General features: G+C 46.0%; 1 pseudogene; it reads left to right on the forward strand.

The window, feature by feature from the left end:
* Positions 1-568: 568 nt before the first annotated feature.
* The window catches only part of LOC135546866 (rab3 GTPase-activating protein catalytic subunit-like), a 75304-nt pseudogene continuing 55048 nt past the window's right edge, over positions 569-20824 (forward strand).

Consider the following 20824-nt stretch of genomic DNA (forward strand, 5'->3'; position numbering starts at 1 on the left):
ATACAAACAAACAGCAAATGCATCCAACAAATTTGTAGAGTCACAAGCTTGATGTAGTCATTGCGTGCTATGAATATGAGACCAAATACACAACTTTTTACTACTTTAATTCACATATAAGGGAATTTGTTCCAATACCTTTGGTCCTCAAATGCGGACAGACTATGTACAATGTGCTGTAATTTGTAAACGGTTCACCCGATATGAATGAAAATACCCTAAAATTAAAGCTGACAGGTGGCACTTTAACATCATAGTCATTGTATCATTTCAAATCCAAAGTGCTGGAGTACAGAGCCAAAACAACAAAACATGTGTCACTGTCCCATTACTTTAGGAGCTCACTGTATGTGTGCTGCTTTTATGCTTCCCAATTTTCAGTTTAGTTTTTGTATCTTTTACTTTCATTTGGGACACCAGCTTCAAACAGCTGAAAATACAACATTTTTGGTTATGGAAATATATTTCACAATGGTTTAGATGGTACAATGATTCTCTACACAATGACTGCTTGTTTTGTCACATAAACTGACATGAGGCAAACTATTCGAATTTTTGCAACTTGGAAATGGCAGAGCGATTTCTGCATATTGCACATTTTAAGTATCCAGTCTGTGTTTGCAGGTATGGCATGCGTGAGTTTGTAGTCATCTCCCCTGGGGCCAACTGGGAGGCAGTCATCAGTGAGTCCAAGTGCAACCTGTTCCTCAGCTCTGTCTCCATCTCTCTGGCCAACACAGGCTGGTAGGTGACTGTTGCTCCATCTCTCTGGCCAACACAGGCTGGAAGGTGACAGTAGCTTCATCTCGCCTACCAAAACAGGCTGGCAGGTGACAGTAGCTTCATCTCGCCTACCAAAACAGACTGATAGGCGACAGTAGCTTCATCTCTCTGGCCAACACAACTGGTAGGTGACAGTAGCTCCATCTCTCTGGCCAACACAGACTGGTAGGTGACTGTAGCTCCATCTCTCTGGCCAACACAGACTGGTAGGTGACCGTAGCTCCATCTCTCTGGCCAACACAGACTGGTAGGTGACCGTAGCTCCATCTCTCTGACCAACGCAGACTGGTAGGTGACCGTAGCTCCATCTCTCTGGTCAATACAGACTGGTAGGTGACCGTAGCTCCATCTCTCTGGCCAACACAGACTGGTAGGTGACAGTAGCTCCATCTCTCTGGCCAACACAGACTGGTAGGTGACCGTAGCTCCATCTCTCTGGCCAACACAGACTGGTAGGTGACTCGCCTACCAAAACAGACTGACCATCATCTCTGGCCAACACAGACTGGAAGGTGACCGTAGCTCCATCTCTCTGGCCAACACAGACTGGTAGGTGACCGTAGCAACAGTGAATACTGTATTCAGCTAATATTATGGAAATATATTTCACAATGGTTTAGATGGTACAATGATTCTCTACACAATGACTGCTTGTTTTGTCACATAAACTGACTGCAAACTATTCGAATTTTTGCAACTTGGAAATGGCCACATTTTAAGTATCCAGTCTGTGTTTGCAGGTACAGTTTGTAGTCATCTCCCCTGGGGCCAACTGGGAGGCAGTCATCAGTGAGTCCAAGTGCAACCTGTTCCTGGCCAACACAGGCAGGTGACTGTTGCTCCATCTCTGGCCAACACAGGCTGGAAGGTGACAGTAGCTTCATCTCGCCTACCAAAACAGGCTGGCAGGTGACAGTAGCTTCATCTCGCCTACCAAAACAGGTGATCTCTCTGGCCAACACAGACTGGTAGGTGACTGTAGCTCCATCTCTCTGGCCAACACAGACTGGTAGGTGACCGTAGCTCCATCTCTCTGGCCAACACAGACTGGTAGGTGACAGTAGCTCCATCTCTCTGGCCAACACAGACTGGTAGGTGACCGTAGCTCCATCTCTCTGACCAACGCAGACTGGTAGGTGACCGTAGCTCCATCTCTCTGGTCAATACAGACTGGTAGGTGACCGTAGCTCCATCTCTCTGGCCAACACAGACTGGTAGGTGACAGTAGCTCCATCTCTCTGGCTGGTAGGTGACCACAGACTGGTAGGTGAGACTGGTAGGTGACCGTAGTGGCCAACACAGACTGGTAGATGCTCCATCTCTGGCCAACACAGACTGACCAACTGGCCAACACAGACTGGTAGGTGACCGTAGCTCCATCTCTCTGGTCAACCTGTTCCTCAGCTCTGTCTCCATCTCTCTGGCCAACACAGGCTGGTAGGTGACTGTTGCTCCATCTCTCTGGCCAACACAGACTGGACAGGTGACAGGTGACAGTAGCTTCATCATCGCCTACCAAAACAGACAGACTGGCCAACACAACTGGTAGGTGACAGTAGCTCCATCTCTCTGGCCAACACAGACTGGTAGGTGACTGGTGACTGGTAGGTGACCGTAGCTCCATCTCTCTGGCCAACACAGACTGGTAGGTGACCGTAGCTCCATCTCTCTGACCAACGCAGACTGGTAGGTGACCGTAGCTCCATCTCTCTGGTCAATACAGACTGGTAGGTGACCGTAGCTCCATCTCTCTGGCCAACACAGACTGGTAGGTGACAGTAGCTCCATCTCTCTGGCCAACACAGACTGGTAGGTGACCGTAGCTCCATCTCTGACCAACGCAGACTGGTAGGTGACCGTAGTAGGTGACTGGTAGGTGACCGTAGCTCCATCTCTCTGGCCAACACAGACTGGTAGGTGACAGTAGCTCCATCTCTCTGGCCAACACAGACTGGTAGGTGACCGTAGCTCCATCTCTCTGGCCAACACAGACTGGTAGGTGACAGTAGCTCCATCTCGCCTACCAAAACAGACTGGTAGGTGACCGTAGCTCCATCTCTCTGGCCAACACAGACTGGTAGGTGACTGTAGCTCCATCTCTCTGGCCAACACAGACTGGTAGGTGACCGTAGCTCCATCTCTCTGGCCAACACAGACTGGTAGGTGACCGTAGCAACAGTGAATACTGTATTCAGCTAATATTATATTCCTGTCTCTTTGGGAACAGTAACTGCTATAAGTCACAGTTATACAGCAACTGTTTATGTTCTTTTGGAAAATCAAGTTCAAATTTGTTACAGAATTTGCTTTGACAAATTAAAGAAGAGCTGATACTGCCAATGTGTCCTATAGCTAATCATGAATCTATGCTGAGGTTCCTACACATTCACACAGCCAGTTGCAACATTCTCTTTGTGTGTGTTTCTGTATAATGTCACAAGCCATGTTTTAAAATAGCAACACTGTGGGAAGTGAGTACAGCCCTCCATGGCATCACGTATTGCGGTAGGTCAGCTGGTATCCATGGCAACACTGTGCTGAATGGAAGATGGTAGCAGTAGATCTGTAGCTCTGTGGCTCTGTAGCAAGGTCATCTGGTCTCACTGACTCTCTGGGAGTTTACTGTGTAGCAGAGAGACATTAACAACACTTGGTTAGAGTAAGAGGAAGCATGTATCAGATCATCAGCACGTAGCTTCATGAGCACATAGCTTCATGAGCACGTGTTCTGTCACTGATGCATGTATCATTTATTACAAATAATGTTGTTTTGTGACTTCAAATTAGAGAAAGTATTTCATACTTTTGAATAGAATAATATTCAAGGTCAGTATGTGGGTGGAAAAAAGTATGAAAATGTATGTACTCATTACTGAAAGTCGCTCTGCATAAGGGTGTCTGCTAAATGACTAACTTAAATGTAAAAAAAATGGAACAAAGCTTATTATTAAATGATTTACTTGTTCAATCCACTAGGTGGCGTATGTTTTGTCTGTAGTTCCTCTACTGTGCACCAGGTGCTGCTGTGTAGCTGTGGTGGTAGAATAGGGTTGTGGAGGGAGTTACAGGATTTCAGTCCTGTGGCTGCATGTCTCTAAAGTTAAAGGGATCACTTCAAAATCAAACGTCATCTGTTGTGCAGGTCCAAATGTATGCCTCGATCCCAAACCAATTGAAAGATTAGTCAAATCGGAAATATTTCTATAGCCGGATATTAACTGCCTTTGGCATGTGACGAACTCATCTTGACACAAGAACGGACAAGAGTTACAGTAGCCACAGGATTTCAACGTGTGGCTGCTCTCCCACAAAACATCAAAGTTTGAAGTGACCTAACCTTTTTTAAAGTCCTCTATTTCCCTTGTGGATGCCGTACAGCCAGGGGCCGATGTTTGTTCAGGTACAGCAGAAGTGGAGGAGGCTGTACCATGGGGAGTGCCAGGGACCGGGGATGCGTACCGACTTTGAGATGGTCCACCTCTGCAAGGTGCCCAGACAATACAACCACCTCTCAGGCCTGCTGGACATCTTTAAGTCCAAGACGGTGAGTATGGAAGGATCTGGTCTAATTGACTTCATGCCTAACATGAACCTTTTAGCTCTTTCACATGGGTCACCCCAGACTAACTGTAGGTCCAGTTTCCCTGAATGAGAGTAAGCCTAGTGTTTGACTAAGATTCATTTCAATGGCGAATCCTCATTAAGCATGTTCTTTGTTGTTGTCCAGCACTAGGCTGAACCTTTGTCTGGGTACCCAGCCCCCTGCTAGATATGATGGATAGCACAAGATATTACATAACCTTGTCTCTATTTATGTTTCTATTTCCTCTGTTGTTCTTCAGGTCTGTCCCCTGTCTCCTCTTCCTCCCATCAACATCGCTATCTGCTTCACGTCCATCCTGCAGGACTGGCAGCAGTACTCCTGGCCTCAGCTGCCCCCAGGTACACACAACAACCACTCAGCCCACGAAACAGGAAGGAATGTGTCTAGTTATTCGTGCCGCTAACTCCGGCACACTTATATACCAGAGTCGATGTGGGTTTGAATCCAGCCCAGTCGCACTCCTCCTACCTTTCCTGTCTGCTATCTGTTCAGTAAAACCACATCCTATCTGTTCAGTAAAACCACATCCTATCTGTTCAGTAAAACCACATCCTATCTGTTCAGTAAAACCACAAAATATGAAACAGGAAGGAGTTTGGAGGGCAACTGATATATCAAGTCAGAAATCTAAAAGGTGCTAGACATACAGTGGGGTCTGAAGTTATTGACACTCTTCATAAAGATGAGAAAAAATTACAGAATAAAATAAATCATAAAAATACTGACCTATATTGTATGCAATAAAAAAAGTGGAAATTATAGAATTGCATATTAATACAGAGAAAAATATTTTGTTTAACAAATAATACTTTTTCTCTCTCAACAAGGGAGGGGTCAAAATGATTGACACCCCTGTTTTCAATACCTTTCAATAGCTCACCTTGCAAGGAAAACGGCACTGAGCCTTTTTCTCAAATGTTTAATGAGTTGGAGAACACGTTGGGTGGGATCTTAGACCATTCCTCCTTACATAATCCTTCCAGATGCCTGATATCATTCGTCTGCACTTATGGACGGCCCTCCTCAATTCAAACCACAGGTTTTCAATGGGTTTCAAGTCCAGAGACTGAGATGGCCATTGCAAAATGTGTTATTTTGTGGTCAATTAACCATTTCTTTGTGGATTTTGATGAGTGCTTGGGGTTATTGTCTTGCTGGAAGATCCACTTGCGTCCAATTTTAGTCTCCTGGCAGAGGCAACCAGGTTTTTGGCTAAAATGTCCTGGTACTCTGTAAATTTCAATGACGCTGTTGACTAGGGCCCCAGGACCGGTGGAAGCAAAATAGCATACATTATAGCTCAGTATTTTAATTATTCAGTTTATACAGTCATCATTATCAAGAGTATCAATAATTTCGTACCCCACTAGGCTAGCCCACAGGGTGTTTTGGAAGCTTTGGTCGTTCAACGCCTACGTGCTCGTGACCAACATTTTAGCAAACTGATATAATCCACTCACTCTCTCTTTGCTCCAAATTCAATAGTGGATGGTTCTTCCCACAGTTATATTAAGTGCTGCTCTCCGGGGTACATTTTAGTGTTGCAAATAGATGCTTGAGTCTTTGAGTGGTGCAGGGAAGGCGGTACAAGGTCGGAGGTCGGAGAGCTTTTTAAACGGCTCACAAACTGACAATATTTCTGCTCCTCTTGAATGGGACCTGAGAGGAATGGCAGTGGGTGGAGGGTCAATTTGAGGTTTTTATATTTGACACAAGAGTATATTTGGTCCTTTAGTTTGTACTGTTATGAATTTGCCTGCCTTCAAGGCATTGAGGATGAAAAAGCATAGGAAGTGTTCACAGTTTTGGTTCTTCTTGCTACCTCTAAGTGAAAGTATTGGGAGTTGAATCAAAGTCATGATTGAACTGTAAAAGGTGAAAGTGTGTTTTGTGTGTGTTTTTTTCCCGTTGCTTCCAGACATCGACGGTCTCCTCAGAAGGGAGGTAGGAGGGGTGGAGTTTGGGAAGCTGCCGTTTGGAGCGTGTGAGGATCCAATCAGGTAGGACTGATGTAGCCATGACGACATGTCAAAGCATGCTTGATTTAGAGAGATTTATCTCATTGTTCACGTGTATTCTTGATGTCTTTGGCATGAGCCTTTAATTCATTATTGACCAAACTGTAGCTTATAGTGAGACGTTCATAAGGCAAAACAAACAAATTTGTATTTTCTTTCATTGTTGTCTCAGTGAGCTTCACCTATTGACCACCTGACTCCACCTGACAGAAGGGCTCATGGTGGATAAAGATGTGTACTCGTGAGTGTCAACCACCACACTCCCTCCCTCCCCTCTGACCTGCTGGTTGACACACATTGATGGAACAAGAACAAGAACATCTATCAAGAACATTGTTTGTCCTCTTACCAAATGACAGCAAATATAGAGGTGTCATTTTCAATAAATAGAATCACTATCCAGGTTGAGCTTCTAAAGCAAGTGAGCATTGAGGTAGATGGAGAGAAAGAAAGAAACAAGTTCTCCATACCTTTGGAACACTGAAAGGTTGTTCCCCATATTAATATCCTGTGTGCCAGACAGTGTAGGTGTTGAGAGGGCGATTGTGGAGGAGGTGTGTGGGAGAGGATATAACAAGTACCTCAGCCCCAGCAACACCGCTCGCTCGTTCAACTGCATTAAAGCTGAAATTAATTCATGCTGAATGATTTTACGCTTTTCAGTTTAGTGATGAAATGGTGCTCAGTGAGCCATCGCTTCATATTAACGGTGTTTTTCTTCAAGTCCCTCCATCCTAAATGTGCTTGAGCTCCATTGTATAAAGAGTTTCTTTGAAGGGAATCAGAGATTTCTGCACCTGGATGCAGAAACATTTAGATTAGCCTGTCAAAAACAAGATGGTCCTCTTTCAAAGACTGTTTTGGGGTTTATTTTGCTGGTTGCATTTATTGGTGAATCCCCTTAGGGCGTTCTGGGGTAGAAATGTTAGATAGAATATTTTGGGGGTTTCGAGAAGATGTGACTTGCCTCGGATCAACTTGTCACCTGAAATGGTACCCTCCCTGACTGACTGACTGACTGGCTGACTGGGTAATAGATATTATATGGCAACTGATACTCAGTGGTTCTTATTTCAAGGATCCAAAATAAAGCAAAAAGTCAATAGATAATTATCAGGTAATTATTTTCCACTATATCGTCTCTAAATGAACACCAGGTCAATATCTGGTTGTAAAGTAAACCACAATAACAATGACTCTTCTTTCCGTCAGAGCCCCATGTTTAATAGCCAATATTCAAGCCTAATCATTACTATAATGGTAAATGTGAACCACTGATCTGATCCAGGGCTAGTTTATCTCCCTCCCCTGTGTGGTCTGACCTTATGTGCCCTCTGTGTGACCTCACAGTGACCTGGACCCACTCCAGGCCCCTCCTTTGTCAGTCCGAGTCAGGAGCACAGACAACCCCACGTGCTTTGCTCGGTTAGTTAGACCCCCCCTCACAGAAATACTGATCCTATATTATAGAAATCCTATAGAATACTATCAATGTCCATGTAACGTGGTTTAAAATGCTCCCTCATCCATCAGATGTATATAAAGGAAGTTCCAAAGGCTCACTCAGATGTTGACTTACTCAATGTCAAATTTGATGGACAATAAAAGCTCTTTGAATTTGAAATAAACATCATCTTCTGGTTGTCACCTGCTACCACATCCACAAAGTCAAAATTGGCTATATCTTAAAAATGTATGAAAGTAAAAATGTCTGCATAGTGCATCTTTAAGGTTAGGGTTAGGCAAACGGTTAGCAGTTTGGTTAGGGGTTTAGGTTAGGAGTAGGTTTAAAATCACATTTTAAGAAGATAAATTGTAGAAATAAGTGGGTTTTATGACTATGTGTTTATGGTAACTAATGATGATCTCTTCTTCTCCATCCCAGGTGACTTCCTGACAGAGTTCTTTGAGCTCCAAGGAGTCAGAGGAGATTCTGGGAAGAGGTCCATTTGAGGAGGAAGGTAATGTGTTTATGGTAACTAATGATGATCTCATCTTCTCCATCCCAGGTGACTTCCTGACAGAGTTCTTTGAGCTGTGCTCCAAGGAGTCAGAGGAGATTCTGGGAAGAGGTCCATTTGAGGAGGAAGGTAATGTGTTTATGGTAACTAATGATGATCTCATCTTCTCCATCCCAGGTGACTTCCTGACAGAGTTCTTTGAGCTGTGCTCCAAGGAGTCAGAGGAGATTCTGGGAAGAGGTCCATTTGAGGAGGACGGTAATGTGTTTATGGTAACTAATGATGATCTCATCTTCTCCATCCCAGGTGACTTCCTGACAGAGTTCTTTGAGCTGTGCTCCAAGGAGTCAGAGGAGATTCTGGGAAGAGGTCCATTTGAGGAGGACAGTAATGTGTTTATGGTAACTAATGATGATCTCATCTTCTCCATCCCAGGTGACTTCCTGACAGAGTTCTTTGAGCTGTGCTCCAAGGAGTCAGAGGAGATTCTGGGAAGAGGTCCATTTGAGGAGGACGGTAATGTGTTCTATGGCTACTGGGGTGTATCTCAATAGTCTTAACATCTCTTTCTTTAATTTTCCAATATCAAATTTTATTAGTAACATGTGCTGAATACAACAGGTGTAGACCTTACAGTGAAATGCTTACTTACGAGCCCCTAACCAACAATGCAGTTTAAAAAAATATGAATAAGAAATAAAGGTAACAAGTAATTAAAGAGCAGCAGTAAAATAACAATAGCGAGGCTATATACAGAGTCAATGTGCGGGGGCACTGATTAGTCGAGGTAATTGAGGTAATATGTACATGTAGGTAGAGTTATTAAAGTGACTATGCATAGATGATAACAACAGAGAGTAGCAGCGGTGTAAAAGGATGGGAGGGGCAATGCAAATAGTCTGGGTAGCCATTTGATTAGATGTTCAGGAGTCTTATGGCTTGGGGGGGGGTAGAAGCTTAGAAGCCTCTTGGACCAAGACTTGGCGCTCCGGTACTGCTTGCCTTGCGGTAGCAGAGAGAACAGTCTATGACTAGGGTGGCTGGAGACTTTGACAATGTTTAGAGCCTTCCTCTGACACCGCCTGGTATAGAGGCCCTGGATGGCAGGAAGCTTAGCCCCAGTGATGTACTGGGCCGTGCGCACTACCCTCTGTAGTGCCTTGTGTTTGGAGGCCGAGCAGTTGCCACACCAGGCAGTGATGCAACCAGTCAGGATGCTCTCGATGGTGCAGATGTAGAACCTTTTGAGGATCTGAGGACCCATGCCAAATATTTTCAGTCTCCTGAGGGGGAATAGGTTTTGTTGTGCCCTCTTCACGACTGTCTTGGTGTGCACAGACCATGTTAGTTTGTTGGTGATGTGGACACCAATATGGTGTATTCCCTAGGGGGATTTGTGCAGACGTCACTTCAGATGATGGGAAGTAGAAGCCAATCTGGACTCTTGGCTTGTTGTTTGCTTGTGAAGGGAGAATAATTACGCTCTCTTCTCAGTCAGAGCCCACCCTCACACCGTCCCTGTGAATGGCTTCTCTGTCCCTCCCCCTCCACTCTTTCCTCATTAGACAACATCAGCCCTGCCTAAACTGACGGAGCCCACAGCCGTGCCCATCCCCAAGCTGTCTGTCTCCAACATGGTGCACAGCGCCCGCTAACGCCGCATTACCGCTCAGAAATGACGTGCTCAACTCTATACTGCTGGTGAGAGAGCAGGCATGACAACAGACACACACACACTCTTACCTTCTAAAGGCGTATGGTGATTTAGGCTGGCTGACGTCGTACTGGGTACGAGGAGAGTCTTCAGCCAGACTCCTGCTGTGTGAACAGCTGTGAAGCCATTGCTCACACTGCCATTGGCCTAGACCAGGTTTTCCCAAAGCATTGGCCTAGCGCCCCCGCTTTGTTTTTTACCCTAGCACTACACAGCTGATTCAAATATCAATATCATCAAGCTTTGTGTAGTGCTAGGGTAGGACCGAGTTTAGGAAACCCTGTGTTTATTTTTTTCCCCTTTATTTAACTAGGCAAGTCAGTTAAGAACAAATTCTTATTTTCAATGACGGCCTAGGAACAGTGGGTTAACTGCCTGTTCAGGGGCAGAACGACAGCTCGGGGGTTTGAACTTGCAACCTTCCGGTTACTAGTCCACGCTCTAACCACTAGGCTACGCTGCCGCCCTGTGTTAGAGGCTCAGTGGTAAGACAGACAGTTGTTAAATAAAACATTCAAATCAGACACTCGGTTCGTAGCAGTATTGTTCCTTCAGAAATGTTTTGTGTCAAGGTAAGGAAATGGATGTTCCCATGTACGAGAGTATGTAAGCTTATATTTGTGTGTGTATGGTGTCAGTATCTCTTCCCAGACGCAGCCATAGGTAAACCATCATCAGAGAAGAGCGAGAGAAAGGCTGCTCCATCACACAGCGACGGGGAACCAGAAGGGAAGGATTCCGACGACTATGTAGGTCTGCTGTCTGTGCTTTGCCACACTGTCACTGTGTCACACTGCACTCCAGGGCTGTGTTCAGTAGTCACTGTGTCACACTGCACTCCAGGGCTGTGTTCAGTAGTCACTGTGTCATACTGCACTCCAGGGCTGTGTTCAGTAGTCACTGTGTCACACTGCACTCCAGGGCTGTGTTCAGTAGTCACTGTGTCAGACTGCACTCCAGGGCTGTGTTCAGTAGTCACTGTGTCACACTGCACTCCAGGGCTGTGTTCAGTAGTCACTGTGTCACACTGCACTCCAGGGCTGTGTTCAATAGTCACTGTGTCATACTGCACTCCAGGGCTGTGTTCAGTAGTCACTGTGTCAGACTGCACTCCAGGGCTGTGTTCAGTAGTCACTGTGTCACACTGCACTCCAGGGCTGTGTTCAGTAGTCACTGTGTCACAATGCACTCCAGGGCTGTGTTCAATAGTCACTGTGTCAGAGACACTGCACTCCAGGGCTGTGTTCAATAGTCACTGTGTCAGAGACACTGCACTCCAGGGCTGTGTTCAGTAGTCACTGTGTCACACTGCACTCCAGGGCTGTGTTCAGTAGTCACTGTGTCACACTGCACTCCAGGGCTGTGTTCAATAGTCACTGTGTCATACTGCACTCCAGGGCTGTGTTCAGTAGTCACTGTGTCAGACACACTGCACTCCAGGGCTGTGTTCAATAGTCACTGTGTCAGAGACACTGCACTCCAGGGTTGTGCTCAGTAGTCACTGTGTCACACTGCACTCCAGGGCTGTGTTCAATAGTCACTGTGTCACACTGCACTCCAGGGCTGTGTTCAATAGTCACTGTGTCACACTGCACTCCAGGACTGTGTTCAATAGTCACTGTGTCAGACACACTGCACTCCAGGACTGTGTTCAGTAGTTATGCCATTGGAGAAACATTTTGAAATACTTGAACTGATTAAACTCAGAAATACAATTTCCAATTGTCAAGAAAATGTCAGAAAAAAAGTGTCATTTGATTAGTGTCATTTTCTGCAATACTGTGTGATGATTGTACTCCCCCACACCCCTCAGAGCCTGTACAACCAGCTGAAGTCTGCTCCTAGTAACAGTGTAACGTACCTCCTGGCTCTGTGTCTGGTTAACTTCTACCGTGGCTCACCTCTGGCAGAAGTTTGTTCTGGGGATGAGATACCGTTGGGAGAACAACGACCTCGTCTATGGGTGAGAAGAACCAGATTGTAACGGTTTTCTTGAGGTGAAGGAGAGGCGGACCAAAACGCAGCGTGGTGGTTATTCATGGTACTTTAATAAAGACACTATACATGAATAAACTAACAAAAACAATAAACGTGAGAAAACCTAAACAGCCTATCTGGTGAAAACACAGAGACAGGAACAATCACCCACCAACACACAGTGAAACCCAGGCTACCTAAGTATGATTCTCAATCAGAGACAACTAATGACACCTGCCTCTGATTGAGAACCATACTAGGCCGAAACATAGAAATACCCAAATCATAGAAAAACAAGCATAGACTGCCCACCCCAACTCACGCCCTGACCATACTAAATAATGATAAAACAAAGGAAATAAAGGTCAGAACGTGACACAGATTTTAGCTGGATTGACTGATTGTTACACTTTCTATTACTCCCCAATAGGGGAAACAACAACAGATTTATCATTAGGACCAATTCTAAACTACCTAGTCTTCTGGTGAGAACATGGTCCTATTCATTACGCAACAAACAGAAGAAAATGGACTGAACTCGTCCAGTAAGAAACTATATATTTTCTGTTTTCCCTTTTGCTACGGTGTGCCCCGATGAATAGGAACCCAGATTATAACACCTTCGATTGCTACCTAATGGGACACAGTAACAAGCACAGCATCGATTGGCATCAAATCTATTTATATTCCTGTCAATTTAAGTTCATATGGAATTTGTCCATTTTAATAGACATCTACTCAGACATCCACCCAGTCAATTCCTGAAGGGTTCTGTAATAGAAAAACATTGGATTGAACCTGAACTGGAATCCCATCAATAATGAGGTTTAGGATATACATTGTGACAGTACACTGAATCATCATCATCATCATGCCTGTTTCCTCTGATTCAGATTGGTCGGTGGTCCCCCAGACCTCCTCTGCTGTCTCCTCTGATTCAGACTGGTCGGTGGTCCCCCACACCTTCTCTGCTGCTGTCTCCTTTGATTCAGATTGGTCGGTGGTCCCCCACACCTTCTCTGCTGCTGTCTCCTTTGATTCAGATTGGTCGGTGGTGGTCCCTGATTCAGACACCTTCTCTGCTGCTGTCTCCTTTGATTCAGATTGGTCGGTGGTCCCCCAGACCTTCTCTGCTGCTGTCTCCTTTGATTCAGATTGGTCGGTGGTCCCCACACCTTCTCTGCTGCTGTCTCCTTTGATTCAGATTGGTCGGTGGTCCCCCACACCTTCTCTGCTGCTGTCTCCTTTGATTCAGATTGGTCGGTGGTCCCCCACACCTTCTCTGCTGCTGTCTCCTTTGATTCAGATTGGTCGGTGGTCCCCCAGACCTTCTCTGCTGCTGTCTCCTTTGATTCAGATTGGTCGGTGGTCCCCCACACCTTCTCTGCTGCTGTCTCCTTTGATTCAGACTGGTCGGTGGTCCCCCACACCTTCTCTGCTGCTGTCTCCTTTGATTCAGATTGGTCGGTGGTCCCCCACACCTTCTCTGCTGCTGTCTCCTTTGATTCAGATTGGTCGGTGATCCCCCAGACCTCCTCTGCTGTCTCCTCTGATTCAGATTGGTCGGTGATCCCCCAGACCTCCTCTGCTGTCTCCTCTGATTCAGATTGGTCGGTGATCCCCCAGACCTCCTCTGCTGTCTCCTCTGATTCAGACTGGTCAGTGGTCCCCCAGACCTCCTCTGCTGTCTCCTCTGATTCAGACTGGTCGGTGGTCCCCCAGACCTCCTCTGCTGTCTCCTCTGATTCAGATTGGTCGGTGGCCCCCCAGACCTCCTCTGCTGTCTCCTCTGATTCAGATTGGTCGGTGGCCCCCCAGACCTCCTCTGCTGTCCTCTGATTCAGACTGGTCGGTGGTCCCCCAGACCTCCTCTTCTGTCCTCTGATTCAGACTGGTCGGTGGCCCCCCAGACCTCCTCTGCTGTCTCCTCTGCACACCTCCTCTGCTGAGATGTCCTCTTCCCCCTTGAAGGCCTGCAACAACAGCAAAGTACTCTGCAAAGTCTTTGATGAAGCCCAACACACCAACATGAACAATAGCTACATAAGCAATCTGAATGCCGAAATGAATTGTTTAGGAAGAATGGATTCAAATGGATTAATATGTATTAATAAGATGCTAGCAGAAGCTACCTGTATAGTCGTGGCCAAAAGTTTTGAGAATGACACAAATATTAATTTTCACAAAGTCTGCTGCCTCAGTTTGTATGATGGCAATTTGCATATACTCCAGAATGTTATGAAGAGTGATCAGAGAAATTGCAATTAATTGCAAAGTCCCTCATTGCCATGCAAATGAACTGAATCCCCCCAAAAAACATTTCCACTGCATTTCAGCCCTGCCACAAAAGGAGGCTTCAGGGCGCCCAAGAAAGTCCAGCAAGTGCCAGGACCGTCTCCTAAAGTTGATTCAGCTGCGGGATCGGGGCACCACTAGTACAGAGCTTGCTCAGGAATGGCAGCAGGTAGGTGTGAGTGCATCTGCACGCACAGTGAGGTGAAGACTTTTGGAGGATGGCCTGGTGTCAAGAAGGGCAGCAAAGAAGCCACTTCTCTCCAGGAAAAACATCTGGGACAGACTGATATTCTGCAAAAGGTACAGGGATTGGACTGCTGAGAACTGGGGTAAAGTCATTTTCTCTGATGAATCCCCTTTCCGATTGTTTGGGGATTCCGGAAAAAAGCTTGTCCGAAGAAGACAAGGTGAGCGCTACCATCAGTCTTGTGTCATGCCAACAGTAAAGCATCCTGAGACCATTCATGTGTGGGGTGGCTTCTCAGCCAAGGGAGTGGGCTCACTCACTAAGAACACAGCCATGAATAAAGAATGGTACCAACACATCCTCCGAGAGCAACTTCTCCCAACCATCCAGGAACAGTTCAGGGACAAATAATGCCCTTTCCAGCATGATGGAGCACCTTGCCATAAGGCAAAAGTGATAACTAAGTGGCTCTAGGAACAAAACATCGATATTTTGGGTCCATGGCCAGGAAACTCCCCAGACCTTAATCCAATTGAGAACTTGTGGTCAATCCTCAAGAGGTGGGTGGACAAACAGAAACCCACAAATTCTGACAAACTCCAAGAATTGATTATGCAAGAATGGGCTGCCATCAGTCAGGATGTGGTCCAGAAGTTAATTGACAGCATGCCAGGGCGGATTACAGAGAAGGGTCAACACGGCAAATTTTAATTCTTTGCATCAACTTCATGTAATTGTCAATAAAAGTCTTTGACATTTATAAAATGCTTGTAATTATACTTCAGTATTCCACAGTAACATCTGACAAAAATATCTAAAGACACTGAAGCAGCAAACTTTGTGAAAATTAATATTTGTGTCATTCTGAAAACCTTTGGCCACGACTGTACACCAGGATCTTTCTTTTTTTGTTTTGCATATTAGTCTGGCAGAGATACTTGTAGTGCAGAATTGGTACATTTGTCCTCAGAGAGAGTGTAAATTGATCCTGGAGAGGATGATTTAAGAACGTCAGAACAGAATGGTGAGCTTCAGCCAACGGATACTAATGTCTTATGATGATGATGATGAGGGAGTGAGTGAGTCGACAGGGAGCAGAGGGAGAGATGGAAGGATGGAGAGAGTGAGCACTCCCTAGCCCCACAGCTCTGCCAGACGTCTGCAGATAGCCCAGATAGACCCATGAACACTTTTCTTATTCAGCCACCCACTCCTCACCTGGGGGAGGAAAGGATGGAGAGAGAAAGAGAGAAGAATAGAAAGAGGGAAGGAGGGAGAGAGGTGGTAATAAAGATGCCCAGAGAGACAGGGAGAGTGGGAGGTTGAGAGGGAAAGAGAGGTAATATCTTTCTGGAAAGTCGAGGCGGAGAGCAGTGAGAGCCTCTTTAACGGCAATCACTTTAATAAGAGGAAGAGGCTTCCAAGCAGCACTGTGTCCCTCTCTTCTCTCTCATTGCTGCTCCCTCTCTCTCATTGCTGCTCCCTCTCTCTCTCTATCTCTCTTTCTATCTCTCTCGCTTCTCCCTCACCCTCTCTCTTTCTCTCTGCTCTCTCTCTCTCGCTGCTCTCTCTCTCTGCTCTCTCTCTCTCTATCTCTCTCTCGACTTCTCCCTCACCCTCTCTCTTTCTCTCTGCTCTCTCTCTCTCTCGCTGCTCTCTCTCTCGCTTTCTCTCTCTCGCTGCTCTCTCTCGCTGCTCTCTCTCGCTGCTCTCTCTCTCGCTGCTCTCTCTCGCTGCTCTCTCTCTCTCTCGCTGCTCTCTCTCTCTCTCTCTCTCTCGCTGCTCCCTCGCCCTCTCTCTCTCTCTCTTGCTGCTCCCTCTCTCTCTCTCTCTCTCTCTCGCTGCTACCTCACCCTCTCTCTTTCTCTCTCTCTCTCGCTGCTCTCTCTCTCTCTCTCTCTCTCTCTCTCTCTCTCTCTCTCGCTGCTCTCTCTCTCTTTCTCGCTGCTCCCTCACCCTCTCTCTCTCCCTGGCTGCTCCCTCTCTCTCTGCTCTCTCTCTCTGCTCTCTCTCTCGCTTCTCTCTCTCTCTCTGTGCTCTCTCTCTCTTGCTGCTCTCTCTCTCTTGCTGCTCTCTCTCTCTCTCGCTGCTCTCTCTCTCGCTGCTCCCCTCTCTCTCTCTCTCTCTCTCTCTCTCTCTCTCTCTCTCTCTCTCTCTCTCGCTGCTCTATCTCTCTCTCTCGCTGCTCTCTCTCTCTCGCTGCTCCCTCACTCTCTCTCTCTCTCTCTCTCTCTCTCTCTCTCTCTCTCTCTCTCGCTGCTCCCTTTCTCTCTCTCAACGCATCACCGGGGGCAAACTACCTGCCCTCCAGGTCACCTACACCAGCCGGTGTCACAGGAAGACCAAAAAGATCATCAAGGACAACAACCACCCGAGCCCACTGCCTGTTAACCCTGCTATCATCCAGAAGGCGAGGTCAGTACAGGTGCATCAAAGCAGGGACAGAGAGACTGAAAAACAGCTTCTATCTCAAAGCCATCAGACTGTTAAACAGCCACCACTAACATTGAGTGGCTGCTGCCAACATACTGACTCAACTCCAGCCACTTTAATATTGGAAAAATTGATGTAAAAAATGTATCACTAGCAATGCCACTTAATAAAATGTTTACATACCCTACATTACTCATCTCATATGTATATATTGTACTCTATACCATCTACCTCATCTTGCCTATGCCGTTCTGTACCATCACTCATTCATATATCTTTTTGTACATATTCTTCATCCCTTTACACTTATGTGTATAAGGTAGTTGTTGTGAAATTGTTAGGTTAGATTACTCATTGGTTATTACTGCATTGTCGGAACTAGAAGCACAAGCATTTCGCTACACTCGCATTAACATTATCTGCTAACCATGTGTATGTGACAAATAAAATTAGATTTGATTTCATAGTTTTGATGTCTTCACTATTATTTTACAATGTAGAAAATAGTAAAAATTAAGAAAAACCCTTGAATGAGTAGGTGTCCCCAAACTTTTGACTGGTACTGTACATAATATACCCAAGTGACATGGGTGTACAGGGGTGTGGTGCTTGTATTACAGTATATACGGTAATATACCTGAGAGAAAGAGATTGGCCCTGAGTGTCTGAGCGACACAGAGGTGGTGAAGGACGATCCCTCTACAGACGGCAAGAAGGGCGGAGCTAAAGAGGACGGGGCCAAGGCGGGCAAGCCGGAGGGTCGGCTCCACCCACACGGGAAGTTGACCCTGCTCAACTCCAAGGAACCCCTGTACATCCCTGTCACTCAGGTATATTTAAGCAATAAGGCCAGAGGGGGTGTGGTATATGGCCAATATACCACAGCGCAACGCAGAGTGCCTGGATACAGCCCTTAGCCGTGGTATATTGGCCATATACCACACCCCCTGAGGTGACTTATTGCTATTATAAACCAACGTAGTCAAAGCAGTAAAAATATATGTTTTGTCATACCCGTGGTATACGGTCTGATATTCCACGGCTTATCAGCCAATCAGCATTCAGGGCTTGAACCACCCAGTTTATAATACTCTATATAATGTAGTGCACACCCCTATATATCTCTTTCTCTCAGGTATATTACCGTATACACTGTAATACAAGCACCACACCCCTGTACACCCATGTCACTTGGGTATATTATGTACAGTACCAGTCAAAAGTTTGGGGACACCTACTCATTCAAGGGTTTTTCTTAATTTTTACTATTTTTTACATTGTAAAATAATAGTGAAGACATCAAAACTATGAAATCAAATCTAATTTTATTTGTCACATACACATGGTTAGCAGATGTTAATGCGAGTGTTGCAAAATGCTTGTGCTTCAAGTTCCGACAATGCAGTAATAACCAATGAGTAATCTAACCTAACAATTTCACAACATCTACCTTATACACACAAGTGTAAAGGGATGAATAATATGTACAAAAAGATATATGAATGAGTGATGGTACAGAACGGCATAGGCAAGATGCAGTAGATGGTATTGAGTACAGTATATACATATGAGATGAATAATGTAGGGTATGTAAACATTATATTAAGTGGCATTGTTTAAAGTGAATAGTGATACATTTCTTACATCAATTTTTCCAATATTAAAGTGGCTGGAGTTGAGTCAGTATGTTGGCAGCAGCCACTCAATGTTAGTGGTGGCTGTTTAACAGTCTGATGACCTTGAGATAGAAGTTGTTTTTCAGTCTCTCGGTCCCTGCTTTGATGCACCTGTACTGACCTCGCCTTCTGGATGATAACGGGGTGAACAGGCAGTGGCTCGGGTGGTTGTTGTCCTTGATGATCTTTTTGGCATTTCTGTGACATCGGGTGGTGTAGGTGTCCTGGAGGGCAGGTAGTTTTCCCCAGTGATGCGTTGTGCAGACCTCACTACCCTCTGGAGAGCCTTACGGTTTTGGGCGGAGCAGGTGTTGTACCAGGCAGTGATACAGCCGACAGGATGCTCTTGATTGTGCATCTGTAAAAGTTTGAGTGCTTTTGGTGACAAGCCAAATTTCTTCAGTCTCCTGAGGTTGAAGAGGCGCTGCTGTGCCTTCTTCACCACACTGTCTGTGTGGGTGGACCAATTAAGTTTGTCCGTGATGTGTACGCCGAGGAACTTAAAACTTACTACCCTCTCCACTACTGTCCCCTCATTGTGGATAGGGGGGTGCTCCCTCTGCTGTTTCCTGAAGTCCACAATCATCTCCTTTGTTTTGTTGACATTAAGTGTGAGGTTATTTCCCTGACACCACCCTCCGAGGGCCCTCACCTCCTCCCTGTAGGCCGTCTCGTCGTTGTTGGTAATCAAGCCTACCACTGTAGTGTCTTCTGCAACTTGATGATTGAGTTGGAGGCGTGCGTGGCCATTCAGCCGTGGGTGAACAGGGAGTACAGGAGAGGGCTCAGAACGCACCCTTGTGGGGCCCCAGTGTTGAGGACCAGCGGGGTGGAGAAGTTGTTACCTACCCTCACCACCTGGGGGCGGCCCTTCAGGAAGTCCAGTACCCAGTTACACAGGGCGGGGTCGAGACCCAGGATTTCGAGCTTGATGACGAGTTTGGAGGGTACTATGGTGTTAAATGCTGAGCTGTAGTCGATGAACAGCATTCTCACATAGGTATTCCACTTGTCCAGATGGGTTAGGGCAGTGTGGTTGCGATTGCGTCGTCTATGGACCTATTGGGGCGGTAAGCAAGTTGGAGTTGGTCCCCCCTTTGCTGCTATAACAGCCTCCACTCTTCTGGGAAGGCTTTCTACTAGATGTTGGAACATTGCTGCGGGGACTTACTTCCATTCAGCCACAAGAGCATTAGGGTGGTTGGGCACTGATGTTGGGCGTGTTCCAATTCATCCCAAAGGTGTTCGATGGGGTTGAGGTCAGGGCTCTGTGCAGGCCAGTCAAGTTCTTCCACACCGATCGCAACAAACCATTTCTGTATGGACCTCGATATTTGTGCACGGGGAACATGTGCACAGGTAGCCTAGTGGTTAGAGTGTTGGGCCAGTAACCAAAAGGTTGCAAGATCGAATCCCCGAGCTGGCAAGGTAAAACTCCGTCATCTGCCTCCTAACAAGGCAGTTAACCCACTGTTCCTAGGCCGTCATTGTAAGTTAGAATTTGTTCTTAGCTGACTTGCCTAGTTAATTAAAGATTAAATAAATAAAAAAACTGTAGTCATGATGAAACACTAAAAACCTGTTTCCAGAAAGTTGGAAACACCGAAACATCTAGAATGTCTTGTATGCTGTAGTGTTAATATTTCCCTTCACTGGAACTAAGGGGCGTGGCCCAAACCATGAAAAACAGCCCCAGACCATTATTCCTCCTCCACCAAACTTTACAGTTAGTACTATGCATTGGAGCAGGTAGCGTTCTCCTGGCATCTGCCAAACCTAGATTTATCCGTGGGACTGCCAGATGGTGAAGTGTAATTCATCAATCCAGAGAACGCGTTTCCACAGCTCCAGAGTCCAATGGTGGTGAGATTTACAGCACTCCCAGCCGACTCTGGGCATTGTACATGGCGATCTTAGGCTTGTGTGCAGCTGCTCAGTCATGGAAACCCATTTCATGAAGCTCCCAACGAACAGTTATTGTGCTGACGTTGGTTCCCGAGGTAGTTTGGAACTCGGTAGTGAGTGTTGCAACTGAGGACAGACAATGTTATGTGCCATGCGCTTCAGTACTCAGCGGTCCCGTTCTGTGAGCTTGTGTGGTCTACCACTTTGCGGCTGAGCCGTTGTTGCTCCTAGATGTTTCCACTTCACAATAACAACACTTACAGTTGACCAG

The sequence above is a fragment of the Oncorhynchus masou genome, chromosome 10, assembly GCF_036934945.1.
Source record: "Oncorhynchus masou masou isolate Uvic2021 chromosome 10, UVic_Omas_1.1, whole genome shotgun sequence".
NCBI classification, from domain to species: domain Eukaryota; kingdom Metazoa; phylum Chordata; class Actinopteri; order Salmoniformes; family Salmonidae; genus Oncorhynchus; species Oncorhynchus masou.